The following is an 18,090-nucleotide window of genomic DNA, read 5'->3' as shown; positions in this document are numbered from 1 at the left end:
CTTGTTAGGGCCCAGAGGGACTGCACAGGACATGCTGCAAACTAAGAGCCTTGATGAGGAGACCAAAGTTTAGCCCAGAGGCTGGGATAGAGCCAAAGAAACACAGAACAGCCTGGATTGGAAGATTACACATATACAACCCCCCTGCCAGGGGCAAGGGCACCTTTCACTGGACCACACTGCTCTAAGCCTCATCCAACCTGGTCTTGAACTTGACCAGGAATGGGGCATCCACAACTTTTCTGGGCAACCTGTTCCAGTGCCTCATCACCTCCACAGTAAAGGATTTCTTCCCAATATCCAACCTAAACCTACTCTCTTTCAGTCTGAAGCCATTCCCTCTTGTCCTGTCACTGCATGCCCTTTTAAAAAGACCTCCAATTCCCTTGTAGACCCCCTTTGGGTTTTGGAAGGCTGCTGTAAGGTCACACCAGGACCTTCTCTTCAGGCTGAACAATCACAACTCTTTCAGCCTTTCTTTATAGGAGAGGTGCTCCATTCCTCTAATCATCTGCCCTGCAAGGTCATGGATGGCAAGGAAAATACTGGCAGACATCTTACCTGAAAGTTGATTTTTTTCTACATACAGTCTTGTTTTGCATGTGAAAAAAAGTCTGAGTTTTCACTCTCTTATTGGTTTTGAGATGCACCTTTTAGTTTGTAGTGTTTTGTGGTGAATCAGGGCTTTGCCACTGCGGGGTTTCACTCCACATACCATTTAGCTATAGCAGAGAGATGCAGAGCAGCAGAGCACGGCTGCTTTGAGCTGGGACAGGGAATGGTTTCACTGTGCCTTGGTGAAAAGGACTCTGTTCTGGTGTACATATTCTGCATGGGTGCCCTGTGGTCATAATGCTCTGTCACTGGGAATCTGGGATGTTTCTCATGGTTCATTGAGGAACACCAAGTGGAAGTTGGCCAGAATGAGCAAAGTTTCTAAAAACTTGGGCCAAATTCACATATTTCATCATTGCATATTTTAGAAAATTATTTTCCAGTGTCCAAGTTTTCATGTTGTATCAGGCAGCATGCTGAGGCATTATGGAGAGGTTTTTTTCCCTCTAGGTCCTTCCATGTTATTTTGCCATGCCAAGCACAATATGTCCTAAAGCATCTCAACTTGTTCGGCACACTGAGGGTGTCCTTTGCACTCCTGACCACTGCATGTGCTGGGTCACTGTGCAGAGCAAAAAGGCAAAAAGGATTATCTATTGAAGATGCAGGTTGTCAGCTCAGTGGACAAGATTCTACTTGGGTCTGTATGAAGGGTGTTTTCTGAAAAACCTGTGTTGGGTCTTCCTTGAACCATTTAATAATAAGGAAAGGAAGGGAAACAAAGCCTAGACAAAATCTCCCAGAGGAACACCGTATTTTGGGCTTTCTCCATTGCTTTTGCTGAATATCCATTTCCATGTATTACTAAAACCTTCTGGGACCCAATCCTGCTCAGTAAAGCTCCTCATTTTGCCATCTTCAGCAGGATTTCAGCTCTTAAATGTACTGCACTTAATAGAAGTTGGCATTCTTGTACAAATCTGAGCTGACATTCCTGTATATGAGTGGTTACTGTGGTCATCTGGACTCCTTTTGAAAACATTTTTCTTAAAGAACAGAGCAGTTGCAGTCCTGGAAATATGGAAAAGAGATGTGGAAGAATAATTAAAATGATAATTGGAAACCATAACAAACCCAGTTCATGGCTTGAGGTGACTCCGGTTTCAATTCTGACAGTGATTCTGTTATAAATGTTCCTTTCTCTTTCCTCACTGGGGTGATGCTACAGTCTGGTGCTGATCTGAGATGGCAGGGTTGAAATTCCAGGCATTTCTACCCTCCTCACTTGCAATACTGCATCAAAGAAGATGAAAAGTCTTCCATACATGTGTATGTGTCTGTGGCTGAGGGGTGAGCAGTTAGCATTCTGTTAAAGGCCTCATAATGCTGAGCCAGTTAAAGATAATTCAGGATATCTAGGTTTTGTTTCAGTTACTGCAGGCCAACAACAGTTTTTGCAGAAAGGGAATAAATTTTCTTCCTCAACTATTTGGTTGGGGAATTTTAAATTATTTTTAAAACAATTTCTCTAAGCATTGATCATTTTTTTCCATCCATGTCAGTTGAATCTGACAGCTGCAGATTTATGTCAGACAAATTCTTGCTTCTTTACATTAAAGATTTTGTAATGTGTTCTGTTGGTCTCTTTGGAATCCTGAGGTTTTTTGTAACCTGCCTAAACTTGAGAAACTGATGAAGACAACCAATTTAAATTTTCTTAGAGCAGAACTGGGTCAAAAGCTTTCACCTAAAATGTGCTGCTCCTTTTTAAACTAATTTTTCCTTTATTAAATTCTCTGAAACATTGAAATGGAAATCTTCAGACTTCCAGAATGACATTTTAAAGGCACAATGCTTTCTTAATGTCAACAGTTGTTTGTGGGTGTAGCTTGCAGGTTCGGAAAACTAGTTCACTGTCTTCCACAAGAAAATGTCTTCAGTTTCCTCATATAATGAAATATGAGGCAAATACTGGAGAGGAAAGTCTTGCACAAGGAGATGAAGTAAGTAATTTGTGGATGTGCTATCAGTCAGTTGCAGACCTGGCATGGGTGCTCAGCCCTGGAGGGTCTCACCAGTGCAGCTCATTCACTTCCCAGCTTGAACTGATGGATTTTAACTGTAACTTCCATCTGGAAAAACGTGGTGGGCTGTATCCTATTGTGCTTCTGGGGACGGTGGCTGCTTGGCAGGGCTGAGGGCAACGTGGTTCTAATGCAAACTTTGGGGGTGTCATCCTTTGGTGGTGTACAGTTTCTGTTCCTGTTAAGGGGTGTTCTGTGTGATCCATGGCTGAATGTAGCCACAGAGACCCATCTTATTAGCATTTCTACCCACCAACATCTTTAGTCTTTACTCAGAAATGGAGCTATTTTAAAAACAGCTTATAAATACAGATTCAGTGATGTTGTTGTAATTACTGTACCAGACAAGATGGCTCATTTCAGGAAGGGGAAAGCAGTTGCAAATGCAGCATTTCATAAAAAGAGACTTTAATTAAGTTGAGAGGCAAAATATAATACCAATCTTCTTAATGTAGACATTATGTATCAAAGATCCTCCGACTCACAGGAAGATTAAACTGGTTAAGGTTTCTACATCAGCATAACTCTTGAATTCAGCACTTGCCAAAATTAATTGGATCATAAAATAGGCAGGTTCTTATATAGCAAACTATGGAAGGTTTACAGGATTTTTTTATTTTTAATTTGGATGAAAAAAGTTTTATTCACAGTGAACGGTTTAGTAGTGCGTGCATTGGTATAGTGAGAGATAGAAGGTCCCTGAATTAATGCAAATTAACCAGGTTCCACCTCACTTCTTCCCAACAGAGATAAATCCTGGCCATATCCTTTCATACAGTGCTATTCATATGTGCACTGCTCCCACTAAAGCACTGCCAGTCATGGTAGCAACTTCAATGGCTTTTCCCATGTCCATTGGGAGTCCTTCAGGGGTGCTCCTGTGATGTTCCACACTGAAAATCTCACTGGCCCTCCCAAAGTTCTCAGGCTCTTCTGCCTCCCTGGAGGTGTCTTTACATCCTACCCCAGCTTGTACATGTTGAATTCTTTCCTCTATCTCTCTGTTTTTATTTCTTCTCCATCCTTGGAAAGTGACAGGGCTTCTTTTTGGGTCTTGGGATACAAAAATAACCTCAGTGGAAGCAAATAATTTTTTTCCCAAATTCTTATTCTCCACATAAGCAACAGATTCCTTATGTTATTTAGAAAGCCAGGCTATGTTGGCTTGATCCTTAGGACTGCCTTTGGAATGAATGGTCAACCTGGGCCAGCTCCTGGGTGTCCCTTCGGCTTCTATGAAATCATTAAAGATCCTGGGTTTGGCTGCTCTAGCAGCAGATGGGAACATCAGGGACTAGCACTGGAGCTTCTACCCCAGGAAGGAAAGGGTGAACTTTTCTGGTCAAATAAGCACCAAGTGCCTCTTGTGCTGTGGATTTGTGCTGCCAAGTCCCTAAAACCTTGGAGTTAAATCAGAGACTTCAGTTCCTATCTTTGACACAGACTTTTTTTTCTAAGTCAGGTAGGTCAGTGTCACTAAAGATAACTTTAGAAGTCTGACTCCATTTGCAGTGATAATTTCTGATTAACTTCAGTGTAACTTAAGAATTTGGATTTAAATTTTCTCTGTTTATGAGATGTGCAGCCTTTGCTTCCTATTTGCTAAAGCTGGCAAGTGTGTTCTTCTGTGCATGTGAAATAATTTGTATAATAGGACACTGCTACAGTAGTACTATTAATTACTAGTGAAATTCTGGCACAGAATAGTAAATGAAGGTCGTGAATCACTACTTACTTCAAGAACTTCATTGGGGCTTTAAAGTGGGGAGCAAACCAAGACTACGGTGCTATAGGCTAGACTGACATTTAATGGTAATTTTAATTATAATGACCCTTTTGGGTGACAGAAATTTTGTGAATCAAAATATTTGTAATCATTCAATATTTCAGAGCTACCCTCTTATTGCTGACTGTCACTACTGGGAAGAAGCAGGTCTTTTGGAATTCAAATGATTTACAGAGATCATAATTCGCTGGGATGTCTCCACTTTTGTTGGCAATCTATCAAATGCACTGCCAGTGGGAGTCCAATTCTGCAAGATGAAGAACAGTCAAATCCATTGGCTCCACTGCACCCCATGCTGGCTTTCAGCCAGGTTTGGAGATGGTTCCCAAGCATCCATTCTCAGCCACGGCTGGTGGCAGGGTTGATCATGGCTGCTTGAAATTCTTTCAAAGGTGGGAATGTTTCACTGGCAACAGGACAGAGGCTGAAGGCTCCTGGACAAGGGCCTTGTTTCTACAGCACCAGCATTTTCAAAAATATCCCCAGAAAAGCATTTTCTCTACCTGTAGTATTTAAGTTGCTTGGGGTCTTTTTTGCTCATCAGGTTTGTTGACAATGATCAGGTTTTTACCAATAATGTAAATAGCATCTGTTTTCACTATATGCACAGTATGTGCACAGTACTCTTGGGAGATAAATTACCTTTATCTGGTTAAGGGTTTAGTTTGATGGATTCTGCCATTTACATTTAACTAAGAAAATGGAGGGGGCATTGTCTTGGTCTGGAGCCAGGAAGGAGTTTCCCTGGGCTGGGGTTATCTGCATGTTTGGGTCAGCTCTCATGGCATGGTCCCACAGAAAGGGACTCTTTAGGGTCATCTGCTTTCATGCAAAGGCTTCTCTGAATGATCCTTTTCTGGGCTACCTGGGAAACCCCTTCACAGTCTGGCTGCTCTGCAGCTTTCAGAGGTATCATTCATCTGTTTGATATCTGTTCTGGAGCTGGATATGCCATGAACATCCCTTTCCTGCTCTCCTTGGGGGCCACATACACCAGCTCCCTCACATCCCAACTGTCCTGGGACCTCCCTTTCCCAAACTGCCAGGAAAGCAAGTTCATGGCAAAGATGGGGGAGGAAATGTTTTTCTTCCCATCTGCCAACCCTCACATCATTAACATCTGAACTGCATCCAGTGGTGGACAGTCTAGTTCATCTGAATTGTTTTGAGGCAAGTGCTTCTTGTTTTTCACACCAAGTGCAGAGATCAGTGCTCAGTGTCTGTTTCCCTGACAGCAAAACACTAATTTTGTGGGGAAAGAAACACTTGGGAAGATTTAAATTGGGAACCTTTTGGCTCTTGAAACCTGCTGGATAAACACTGGTTTTGTTCCTGGCAGATGCTCTTAGCACAAGTCTTTAAGAAAGTAAGATGTGAAGCTGGGCTGCCACTGAATGCCTGGGTGGTGCAGGGTGGTGCAATGCACTGGCAGAAGATGGGCTGGAGGAGACATGGCTCTGCCTCTGCACAAAGTGCTTGAGAATTGATGAAACAAGGGCTAAATATGAGTCTGGTGTTATCGTTAATGTTGTGATTAAGCGTTGAACCAGGAGAAATTGAGAGACCAGGGCACTCCTTTTTGTCCCTTTCCCTCTCTCTTTGCCATCCTTAGCTGGCCTCTGCCCATCAAGCCCTCCTGTCACATCCAGTGAACAGCTGCAGGCTTTGGCAGGGGTCCCAGCCCTCCTCCAGTGCAGCTGGAGACAGCCAGGGCTGCTGCTGGCCGCTCTGTCCCGAGAGGCTGGGTGAAAACGCTTTCGTCAATCAAGACTAGGTTATCACATTCTTTAAAAATAATGAGACCTAGATATGAAAGCTCTTCTTGTGTCTCCAGCTGCATTTACACCTCTGCAAATCCTTGAGCAGCAAAGTGTCCCAGTGCTTGTTGTGGTAAGGTGTAGAAATAGCTCACTAATTTAAAGATGCAAAGCCATGGTAATATTGCTGGGTTATGTCCCTATGGCTAAAAGCTCTTCTTATGTACTGCTGTCCATTTGGGTAATAGTAATGCCTGGGTAGGTGAAAGGCAGTGTTGGGTTTCGGGTGGTTTATGTTCCTTCTAAGTTGCTGTCAGTTTGAAAATTCAAATACCATATGTGGGTAGAGCTCCAGTCAAGCTGTAGAGGTCCCATTTGGATGCTGAGTGTCAGGGTTATTTTCTGATCCATGGAGATACTAAAATGTGCTTTGTGCGAGGGAGGCAGGCAGTGGTCAAGGATACTTGAATGTTTTATGACTTATTTGATAACTGAATCTTTTCTTCCTATTGCAGCAATCAGACTAATATATTCTGTTTTCTGATTACTTTCTGAAATAATTCATCAATTGCAAATGCTTAAGCACCTTCACAGATTTTGTTATCTGCAATACCAGAATCAAACATATTAAATAGAAATGAAAAGTAAATATTGCTTGCTTCTCCATTAGAAGTATTTCCTGTTTAATTTCTGAGATGTCACCAGTATCTGCAAGATGCCAGTATCATACTTAGAGAATGGATTTGCCTGGTAAAACATGAAAAATGATAGCATAATATAGGTTACAGTTTCAGGCACAAGGAATTGCTCAAGTGCATAAACCTGCCTAGGTGATGATCCAGCCCTTCCCAGAAACATGGTTATTTTCAAAGTTATAGAAGAGTGAAGCAAGAGGGTGAGTGTGTGGTAACATGTTCACACCTTCTTTCCATCTGCACCTCCCATCTGTTCAGAGGCACAGGTGGTATTTCTCCAGGTTGATACTCTTCAGTGGGCTCCTGTCCTCCCCCAGATTTGTGTAATTCTTGTTTTTTGCACCCACAAGCTTTTTGTAACCTGTGGCAAGGAGCTCTAGAGACATTGTGTAATCAGGTATTTTCTGAACTCTCAATATTTTGTCCAGCTGGAGAGCATAAAATAAAACTGATAAGAGACAGGCTGAGAAATTGCCATCCTGCTTCTCTGATATTGCCATGTCTTCTCTGTCTCACCTGAACTCTGGAGCTCTCTGTGGTGCCTCTGATCTATTGTCTCACTGGCCTGAAGACAACCAGTGTCTCAAACCTTCCTTGCCCTGCTCTGTGTCCCTCCCAGCTCATCAATGCTGCTGGAGATGAAGGGCCCCCGACCCACACACCGTGACCTGGAGATGTTCTCTGCATGGCCCCAGCACCACAAGGACAATTTCTTTACTGTTCTTTGCTTCTTTCCTTATTTTTATTATCACTACTTCTAACTGTGACTGTGCTGATTTTTTTCTAAACTATCCCATCTATTAACAATATGGAAAAAATAATTTAAAATTCATCTTAGGCAGGATTAGATTTTTTTCCATCTGTGTCACTATGTATTTTTCCATTAACTACCTACCAGCTTGCTGCCCAAGTACTGCTCAATGAGGTCCTTCTGAAATTCCTCAAAACTTTTTTTGTTCTAAATAACTCTGTGTCAGCAGCAACATTTTTTGATGTCATTATTCCATCTCTTTACAGCTCATTACATCCATTATAACTTTAGCATCCTTTTCCTGAGTAGTAATGGATTGTTCAGAAACCACTATCATGGAAGTAAAGCAAGAGCTGTTCTTCTCTTGTCTATTTATCTACACTGAATTTAATTTGCCATTATAGAAAATTATGTTGCTTTTAAAAAACAGAATATATTTATTTAAATCAGATTTTTTAAAGAAGCAAATAATGAAACAAAGATCTGTTTTGAGATATGAAATTATGAAAAGTGTATTAGGGCAGAACTTGTTTTAATAGCTGAGAATTTAAGCTAATATAAATTAAATAAACTATTTAAGAATGATATTGCCTATTTTCAAAACTAGAAAAAGTAAGACCATAAAGCTCATAAAAGCCACCTCACAAGCATCTAAAACAAGGGGATTTTTTTGTCAAAATAAGAACTTTTACAGCCATTTCATCTCAGCAGGAATTCAGCAGTGGGTTTTTTTCCAGCAAGTTCATCTAGTTGACCTCAAAACAAATTAATTGAAAGCTGAAAAACTGTTTCAAAATAGGAAAAAATGAGTGTGATTTTTCTGCATTCTTACAGAAGTGGGATGTGAGGAGAGCTGTTTTAATGGTTTCAATGTCTTGGCTGACCCTGTGGTTACTGATGGCCAGGTCAATTAATTTACCAGAGAAAATGCCTAATTTATTAAATAAGAAACTTTTTCAATAGCAATCATTTTTCATTAAGGATTTAAGGACTATACAACCAATATCATTGCTGTTTGTTTTTTGTTTTTAGGTTGCTGTTGTGCTTTGTATCTGTATTTTTAGACAAAACAAAAAATTACCTAGGGAAAAAAACACATGCAAAGAACAAATCTTCAACTTACATTTTAAAGCAGGAAATTATGAGCTACACTACAAATTTGTAAGCCAGACGTGCAGATAAAGTTTATCCACCAGTCCTCAGATATTACCTCACGTATCTCAATCTTTTATTAAGTTTTAAAATGTTGTATCCTGGTGAATGCTAGAAAATAATAATGATTTGGGTTTTAAATTTAAGTAACTTATTCAAGATAAGAATAAAATTGATTTGTTTCAATCTGCAGCTGACAGAACCTACGGAAACTGATGAAAATTGCAGGTGGCCAGAGTCCACCCTTTAGGAGAGAGCAGCTGCCACTGTAGGTGTCCTAATCTCGTGATCTTGCTTCCAAGTCTCTGAGCAAGATACCACTAGAGCCAGAGTCACACTCAATATTTGTTTATGGCAATAGATTAAAATAAAGGCAAATGGCTGGGTACCTGAGTATATTCTGGCTAAATCTTGATGCAATTTAGCAGCTATTCCAGCTAAATTTAGTCATTGACAGCAGAGATCTCCTGATTTGGAACAAACCAGGTATTCCCTCCTTGATAATGTCTCTGACACCCTGAACTTGGGCAAGTTTTGATTTTTAGGGACCTTGGTAGTGCCATGCAAATGGCCATCAAATGCTGCAGCTTCTGTCAGGTGAGGTCTGGCACTGAGAGCTTCCTTCATTTCCATGGGCTCCTCCTGGACTCTTTCAGCACCGATCTGATTCCCAGCCAGAACAAATCCACATAAACCCATGCAAAGGAGGCCCATTGACAGCAGCCATGGCCTGGCCTTGTTTATGCATGTGTGTGTTTTGCCTTTAATATAAAAGAAATGTGGTAATTGTTCGTGTTGGTAATTGTTCGTTTTCGTAATGGCTGCCCTTTTTCATCTACCCCCTTTGAAGTATGAATTAACTTTCTTGCTTCTTCTCTGATGAGCTAAACAGGGTGGCCTTCCTGGAGGAGGATTCAGTCAACATGCAAATACCAGATTATATGAAGAATAGATGACACCTCTGTCTCAACCTTCATGAACTTAATTCATAAAGCATTGTAAGCAAAATAATTGCTTCTTTTTTGAGTCTGTGATTGCCAAGTACACTATATTTGGCATTCAGGAAGAAATTACCACTGTGCTATCAGATAAAAATCTGGAGCTAATGGGAAACACAAAATTTCATGTCAGGGAAATACAAAACAAGGTCATGCAATTTCTGCACATAATTGTGATAATGTAAGGCCTAATTCTGCAAGACCATGAAATTCATCCACTGAACAGAAGTCCTGATCAGACAGGTAATTCTAGGAGTGGATTCCTATTTAAATAACAATTGTGAATAACATTCCTAACTAGATTTAAGTTGGGATAACAAGGCACTGTGGTAAGCATTCAGATTTGATAAGATGCATATGTAGACAATAATTTAAAAGTTTCAGGGAGTCAGCTGACTTGTTTTTGTCACATATAGCTTTTTAAAGCAAAATATAAGAGATTGCCTGATTAGGGAGATAGTATCTCAGTTGCTGATTTGAGGCAGAACTTGAGAGCAGATGTTCTCACCCCAGATCAGTGATGTTGTACAATCAGGCAGGTTTCTTTTGACTGTGGTATTTTTGTGGATAGACCAGATCGAGGAGATGGAGCTTCTCTTAAAAAGCAGATTGAACATGTAAAACCAAAAAACACCCCACCTTTTAAGCAAAGAAAATGTGACTAGAACTACAATGTAAAGAAAGGGTGTAAAATGCTGAAATCTCATGCACTAAACTTGCCAAAGCAAAACACTAGTAATGCTGTTACCAGCTTCAAAACAAGCGTTGGTAGCATTGTTGGTTGTGTTGGTAGCATTGCCCCCCGAGTTAATGCAGAGCTCAGGCAGCAGAACACTGACAAAGATAATATTTTATAAAAATGAAATGAGGAGGAGAAAAAAAAAATCTCTTAATGCAAAACAGGAGCAAGTAATGGCATGGGATAAAATAAGAGGTAAGGCCTAGACTTCTGTGCAGGTTCTGCATGTCTGGGTGGCTTGGAGCAGTTCAGAAAGGACCTTGCTCTTCCCTGGGGGCAATGCCCACCAGGCAGAAAGGGATAACTGGATAATTAATGCAAGGGCATGAGGATGTGTGAATGAACGTGGGGACAGGTGGAATCACAGCTTCGATAGCCTGGAAACACTTCCCGTGCCCAGCTCTCCCAGCCCTGGCAGCTGGTGGCACGGAGGGGACAGCTCCTAGCAAAGGGACCAGGCTGAAGGGGACAATCTGCCACAGCAGCTGGGAGCCAGTAACTGAGGCAGCTCGGTGCCCAGTACTGAGCTCACCTGTCTCAGTGCAGAAACATGCTCTGTCTTTCCATGTATGATGCCCTGATGTGCCGTAGTTGCATTCCTTCTGACAGGAGGCAGAAGCACTTCTTTTACTCTGCTTTTATTGCCACTTGATACAGTTAATGGAAATGTGCATGACCATGCCTTGGACTAGGTGAGGGAGGAAGCAAGCTCTGCCACAAATGCTGCCAATTGCGAGGTAAGATTATCCCTTGGAGTGAGATTTTCATGGCTACTAGATAATTCTAGTTAGGTTTCCTTACATTTATGAGTATGGTTGAATGAAGAAAAGACATGCTCTTTTTTCAGGATTCTCTTGCTGCCTGGGCACCGTGTGTCCCTGCCTGCCCTCCACCCCCGTGCTGGTACCTGCTGGGAGCAGCCACAGCCTTTGCCAGCTGAAACTGCAGCTTCCCACACAACAGCACCCTGAGTCAGGGCATCTGGATGCTACCATAGGGTCAACAGCAGCCTATGGGTGGAGGTGCACAACATAAAATTTGGAAAAAAGAGATGCTAATATGGGACATCTACTGTTGCACTCCTGAATTTCAGAAGCCAATACCTTCTGCATACACACGCTGCTCTGTAACTGGGATTATTGACAGGATTGACAGCGCTCTCATAGTATTGGAGTGACATTGCAGTAATCTTCATCTCTTTCATTACCAACTCCAGAAATAAAGGATATCTTATGTTGGCATCTGCATTATTTGCAAGATGTTCTCACTATTCATCACAATAATTTTGTTTCTTCTCTCTTTCCTCTTCTCCCCTTCTGTGTATAAATGCAGCATATTATCTAGGTTCCATGATTTTCTTTCTCTTATTGTTTCTCAGAATTGTATTTCCACATAAGACTGACCATGCAGTCTGATATTGCTTCCTTTCTGAGAGTATTAGATTTCCCAACAGATGAAATATGGACACTATTAGATGGCATTGACTTTTTTAAAGCTGTAAGTAGTGGCTGATAAAATCAGTAACACAGATCATTTTAAGTGACCTTTCATCCTAATAATTCTTTGGCTTTGTCTGATACGGAAATTAATTTTACATAATGTGAGAAGATATATGTATGGAGTCTTGAAAGAGCATATTTTCTTTTGAGTTACTGAAACTCACAGCTGTATTTTCTCTTTGAATTTTGTGTCATTCTTTGTGGTAAATGACTGAAGATGCTCTCTGGCTCTCTGTGTTAAAATTTTGTGCAGTGGAAGATGTGGCTAATGTGCTGCATAGGCATTGTGGGCACGCTGTGGGAGTTTTATAACTCTGTGAGGGTCTGCAGGAGGCCGTCTGTGGCTGGCCCTGCTTGGCTGTTTGAAGGTGGGTGTTTGCAAGGGTTTCTTGTCAGAGACAGCAACACCTCGACACAGTGATGGCAGTAAGGATGACGTTGTGAAGGTGGTGTGGCAAAGGGGCCTCTGCAGTGCTGGAGTCCTGTCCAAGGCTGTGACAGCAGCTGGAGAAAGCGTGTGTGGCTGAGGATGAGGGTGGTGGGATGAAGCTGCCTGCCCAGGGACTGTGCTGTGCATAGAGGGTCCAGCAACTTGTGATCTTCAAGGAGAAAGGTTTGCATAAAGAGCTGAAGGAAGGTCCAGCAGATCCCTAACCCAGAGGTATTGGGTTTTCTTCATTTACCGTAGACGGATGGGTAGAGCAGATCCCCAAATCCAGAAAAGCCAGTGCCCCAGCCTCCTCTGGAGAGGAGCTGCAGGTACTCACTGAGTGGAAGACAGAGCTCCCGCTCTTGTCCAGAGACCATTGTCTCTGCCTGCACATGTGAAAGAGGACTGGGTTGGGAAAAGCATCCTGTGTGTTGGGGTTGGGGTGGGAATGGAGCCAGAAAGTGCAGCTATTGCTGCTGCTGGAGAGGGACTAATGGCACCTGCTTTATCTGAACCATGGAGATGGGAAAAGCTGTGCTGGTGACAGAGCAGTGATATTGTTGATTCATACTGTTGTAACATTCAGAGAAGGCAACTTTTGGGTGTCTTCTCTGTTGAATACCGGGTGAACACATAATTGCCATCAACAAATGAGAACAAATGTCAGCTTTGCTTTGAGGCCAGAACACCCTTTAAATGGGGGTAAACTAAAGCCATGAAAGACCCAAATTACTTGAAAATCTCATGTTCTGCAGTATGGTGCAGGGTAATACAGAGAAACATCTCTTGTGGGTAACTGAGCATGGGATCCTGGAGCTGTAGCACATGTCCATGGAAGGTCTTCCATCAGCTTCTAACTTAATCTTGCATTTTTTACTTCCAGAAAAAAAGTAACTGAGCATTTTAAAGGGGCTAAAAATGACTACTGGCACAAAAATTTGACTTTTTTTTAATGGCACTTGACATAAACCTTGTTTAGTGTCTAATCTTTTATTCGTACTAAATATGAATATTATCACTAGTAACTTGTATTTTATTACCTTTTCTCTGTCTTCCAGACTCTTGGAGGAGAAAAACATTTAAACTTTCACAGCTGTGTGAATTTAGAATTACTAAACAATTTCCATTCTCAACTCCTATTTTCAGTTGATTCTGCCTTATCAAATAAGATTGAATCCAAATTAATGACATATTATACTACCTATCCCAGAGGTTGGTGGCTTTTCAAGCTTCAGCAAATTTGATCTATCAAATTTGGAAAAAGCCTGACACAAACCAGTTTAATTTCCTTAAGTCAGAATTCTTTGAGCTCTTTAGCCTGAACTGCAGTGCCTCATTTTGGAGCAGGAAATGAAGCTCAGTAGGAGGGTTTGATTTGCAACTGGATCGGTTTTCATTTTTCTCTCTCCTCAAATCTGGCCAAGACATAAACCTCTGAAAAAAAAAAAAAATCTCTATTTCACTTACACTTTAGATGTATGGTGCTGAGGGTAAATTCTCAGGTGATTTCGTCTCCAGACTTAAGGCTGCAGCCCAACATAATCTCGGGAACTCTTCCTCTGTAATCGGGCATTGGAGCCAAGGATGAAGGAACGCCACACTTGCAGTTCAGGCATATGGATGCATAAAGCAAAGCTGTGAAAAGCAGGTGGAGACAGACAAGCGAGTGGAGAGCAGATGTAGAGATAGACAGGGTAATCTGGATGGTAGGAATAGGAGCAGGGCAAAAAAGCACAGTAAGAAGCTGGGATATGAAGCAAGAGAAGACAGTGGGGAGGCAGGTGGGTTTGTCATCAATGGAATATATGACTTTCTAAGATCCAGTTCAGGATGGGTGAGTTTCTTCAGCATGTTCCCCAACAAATGCACTGGAAATAACAAGTAAAATGTGAATGTCCTCCTACATAGAAGGTAAAGCTTTGCTGTCAGCTCCATGAGCTGAGTTTGAAGGGACTCACAGAACAAAGCAGCCCAGTGGGGTAAGGACTGCTTTGGGGTGGAGCACAGAGGTGATTGAGATGCCTCATACACACAAGAGATGATGGGCTAGTGCATCAGAGAAAGCAGAAAAGTGCTGAGACATTTCAGTACAAGGTCTCCCAGCCACTGTGTGGGACAAGTCACCACAGAGGAACACTGCTGCCATATTAAGCAGATTAATCTCTAGTGATAGCATTTGAACAATACCATCAAAATGCTGGCAGACATGTTTCAGAACACTCTAATATCTTGTATAATATCAGCTAAGGAATGAATTGCTTTTCCAAGCTTCATCAAGAGAACTGGGACAGATTGGCAGAGCACATCATACTGCAGGATGCGTGACACTTTGAGGGAGGGAAGTACAGTAGACAGGATATACTGAATTTAATACCTTTTGTATTAACCCTGACAGCAGAAAATAGAGCTCTGTGTGTTGCTAAACCTGAAGTGATCCATTCCCCATATATGCTGAACCCTAGCACTTATTGCCATCTGGGCTAAGGGTCTGCTTTTCTCCTCGAGGAAAGGACTGTGAAGGGTTGACAGCATTTGAGCAGGGTTGATGCAGAGACATAATTAAAGGACAAGGCAGGTATTAAAATTAGTGGGTAGACACAGGGCATTGATGACAGGAAAGTGACAGTCCTGCAGTTGGAGCACAGACTGAGTGTGATACCTTGGCTGGGAGAAGTGAAAAGCTGGCAAAGAAGTGAGGGATGCAGCTGAGTCATGAAGGAAGGAGGATGGGGGGGGTGTGGAGTGCTTTGTGCTTCCATTCAGTGCCAGGGAGATGTGAGCAGTGGTATTTCATTTGTAAATGACTGATGCAGGCTTGGTTTGAAGGGGTAGCCTTGAATCTCTGTAAAGTATTTTTTGGAGGTAACATGTGCAAGAGCAATACATTTCCAATACGAGATCAGTGCTCTCAAACCCAGCTGAGGAGGCTTTTGTGGAAGGTGATTCACCTTGCAGGGAGATCAGGTGCACCTTTCTTGGGGAATGAGGGCCAGGAGACCACTGAGCAGTTTCAGCAGGCCCCCAGAGCAGCACTGAGGGGTTGGTGGCTCTCAGACCTCTCTGGAGTGCAGTTGTGACATTCCTACAGGGAAGGAACCTCTCCTGTGCTGCCAATTACATCCTGAGTTTGTCCACCTTGATGGGATGCAATACAAACCATCCCATGGTCATTCAACGGTTGTTTGTAGACTGTTAAAAAAACAATGATTTTGTAAGAGCAAACTCAGTTAATTGAATTTACTCATTTGGAAATTTTTCCTGAAGCCTTGTTTGAGATCTGCATGCATTTAGTATATGCATGTCTTGTAAGTGCCAGAAGAAATTGAATATGCAGGTCATGAAACAGACCTTTGGATGGCCTCTCATTTAGGGAAATGAACAGATATTTCAAGCAAGACTGAAAAGTTTCCCTCCAGGGCAATGCTTTTCTGGCAGAGATGGCCTAAACTGTCCTTTTTGATCACCATAGCAATACAAAGAAGTGTGTGGGGTCTTACTTTTAAAACTGGGTAGGTTCTAAAACACTCAAATACTGGATTTAGCAGAAACACTCAACGCAACAATTTAATGTTAACAATATATTAATGCAAATTTCATATTGAGTGCTGTCTCACCTGCACTTGGACTGAGACTAAAACGGGGCAGTTCCTTGGCCCTGTCCCCTTCAGTGTCAGCCCCCAGCTGGGACCGAGCTCAGGGTTTCCTTCCTGCAGAGTGGAGGGAGAAGCTGGCATGACCAGAGTCCTAGCATGGACCTGGGCAATGTCTGGTTTGTAAGGCAACAGAGCCTTACAAATATTGTGTGTAGCACTATGGGCTTTTTCTTGCCTTGCAAAGGTCTGCGTTAAAGAAACCAGCCTTGAGACACATTTTCAGTGAAGAACTAATGAGGTCAACACACACAGAGAATTTAGGATTCATCCCAAAGTAACACTTTCCTGAAGACAGTTTCCATGGGACATTTTCTTTGAGTACTAATGATCTACCTTGGAAATATGATTCTAGAACTTTACTCATGTTCTTCATATAAGTAAAAGAACATAAATTATGAGCTTTGGAGTCTGAGTCAGGGCAGATAGGTAACACTTGAGAGGGTTTGCAAACTGGTTCTCCTGCTGGCTGCATCATATTTCTATAAATGCTGGTTTCAGTGCTGATACCATCAACATAGGCTAATGAAGCAACACTGTGCCCAGAGAAAGAAATAAAGAGAGAAGGAAAAAAAAGTTTCAGTTTGGAGATGAAATTTACTTTTCTTTCTTCTTCTAGTCTCACTGTTTTTGTATTACTCATTTAATTCTGTGGTCACTTTTCAAGATCTCCTGCAGAGGATTTTGCCTCCTCCTCTTCCCTAAGAAGAAGGTTATGCAGGAATTTTCCAGCTGTGTTCAAGTACTGAGCAAATATGAAATTTAAAAATGAAAAATCTGTATTTTTAAAAGGTGGGAGCCAGACATCTTTGCACAGAGTTGCAAGAAATGATAGATGAAGTTTGGAAGGTTGTTATGAACATGAGTGGTGCTGCTGCCTGATCTATTTGCTATGTACTTAATTTGTGGCTTATCTTTAAATGAAGCTAAATGCCAGCTGTCAATCTAGCTCAGAAATGGTACAAAATCTGGGATTCTGGCTGCAGAACTCGTGTTGCTCAAGGCAACCTGCATTAATAGTCTAAGGTAGCCCATCTTGCTTTTCCTACAACACACAGTCAGCCATTTGGGTGATGTATATGCTACTGTCTACTGTAAGTGTTGGTGATACTTCCCATGTAGAAAATTCCATCAGTGTGACAGATATGCACTGCCAACACATCAAAATGGAAAGCCTGCTGCAATTCAAATAGAAATATCCTGGGAGGTTCTCAGTTATGCTGAATTAAGGCAGGAAGAATAGATCAAATGTTTTTTTCTAAGCTCAGTTAACTCCATGAGAACAAGACACAGCTGTGAGTCCCTTCAAGGCAGTACACTTGTCTGCCAAGTCAGAAGGCAATTATTCTTCATAAATCTGTCTTTTTAAATCCAAGCAGATCGATTGTCTCGTCCATCCTTTTCCTATGCAAGCACCCAGAAAGGCTCTTTTAGCACCACCTACAACTAAGCACCCCTCTTTTCAGGAGAGCCACACCATGGAGGTGATGGAAGCCCTGGCAGCCCTGCATATTCCTTTACAATGGTGGATGTAAAGGTATGTTCATTTTGCTCACATTTTTAGTGCTTTAACCAAGAAGTCTCTGTTCTGGTTTTAAACATCATCTTGGCTTTAGGTATCTGACCTCTATGCAAAGAAATAGAATACTGCTAATAATTTATTGTCTAGCTAATAGGTAGAAAAGTGTTGCAAGAAGACAGGGTGGTTTCCTTATGTCCATGTCAGTGTAGAGCTCCCAGAGCTGCACTGAAATTGGCTTGGTTACAGACAGTCACCACCTAATAGCTCTATTTTGCCAAATCACCCAGGCTCTGAAAGTCAAAATGGCTTCTGCCCTTCCTGGTGACCTGTAATCATGGGTAGGCATCCAGCAGATCCAGTGAAAGCAAAATCAGTCGTAAGCAAAGCCTACATAAAAATATGTGCTCATTTTGATCTGAGTAACACAGTGGTGATTTCACAGGCGTTTTTTTCTTCTTTCAGACAGGGAGAA

The sequence above is a fragment of the Pyrgilauda ruficollis genome, unplaced genomic scaffold (assembly GCF_017590135.1).
Source record: "Pyrgilauda ruficollis isolate IOZ18807 unplaced genomic scaffold, ASM1759013v1 scaffold42, whole genome shotgun sequence".
In the NCBI taxonomy this organism is placed as follows: Eukaryota; Metazoa; Chordata; class Aves; order Passeriformes; family Passeridae; genus Pyrgilauda; species Pyrgilauda ruficollis.
This window is presented reverse-complemented; position numbering follows the sequence as displayed.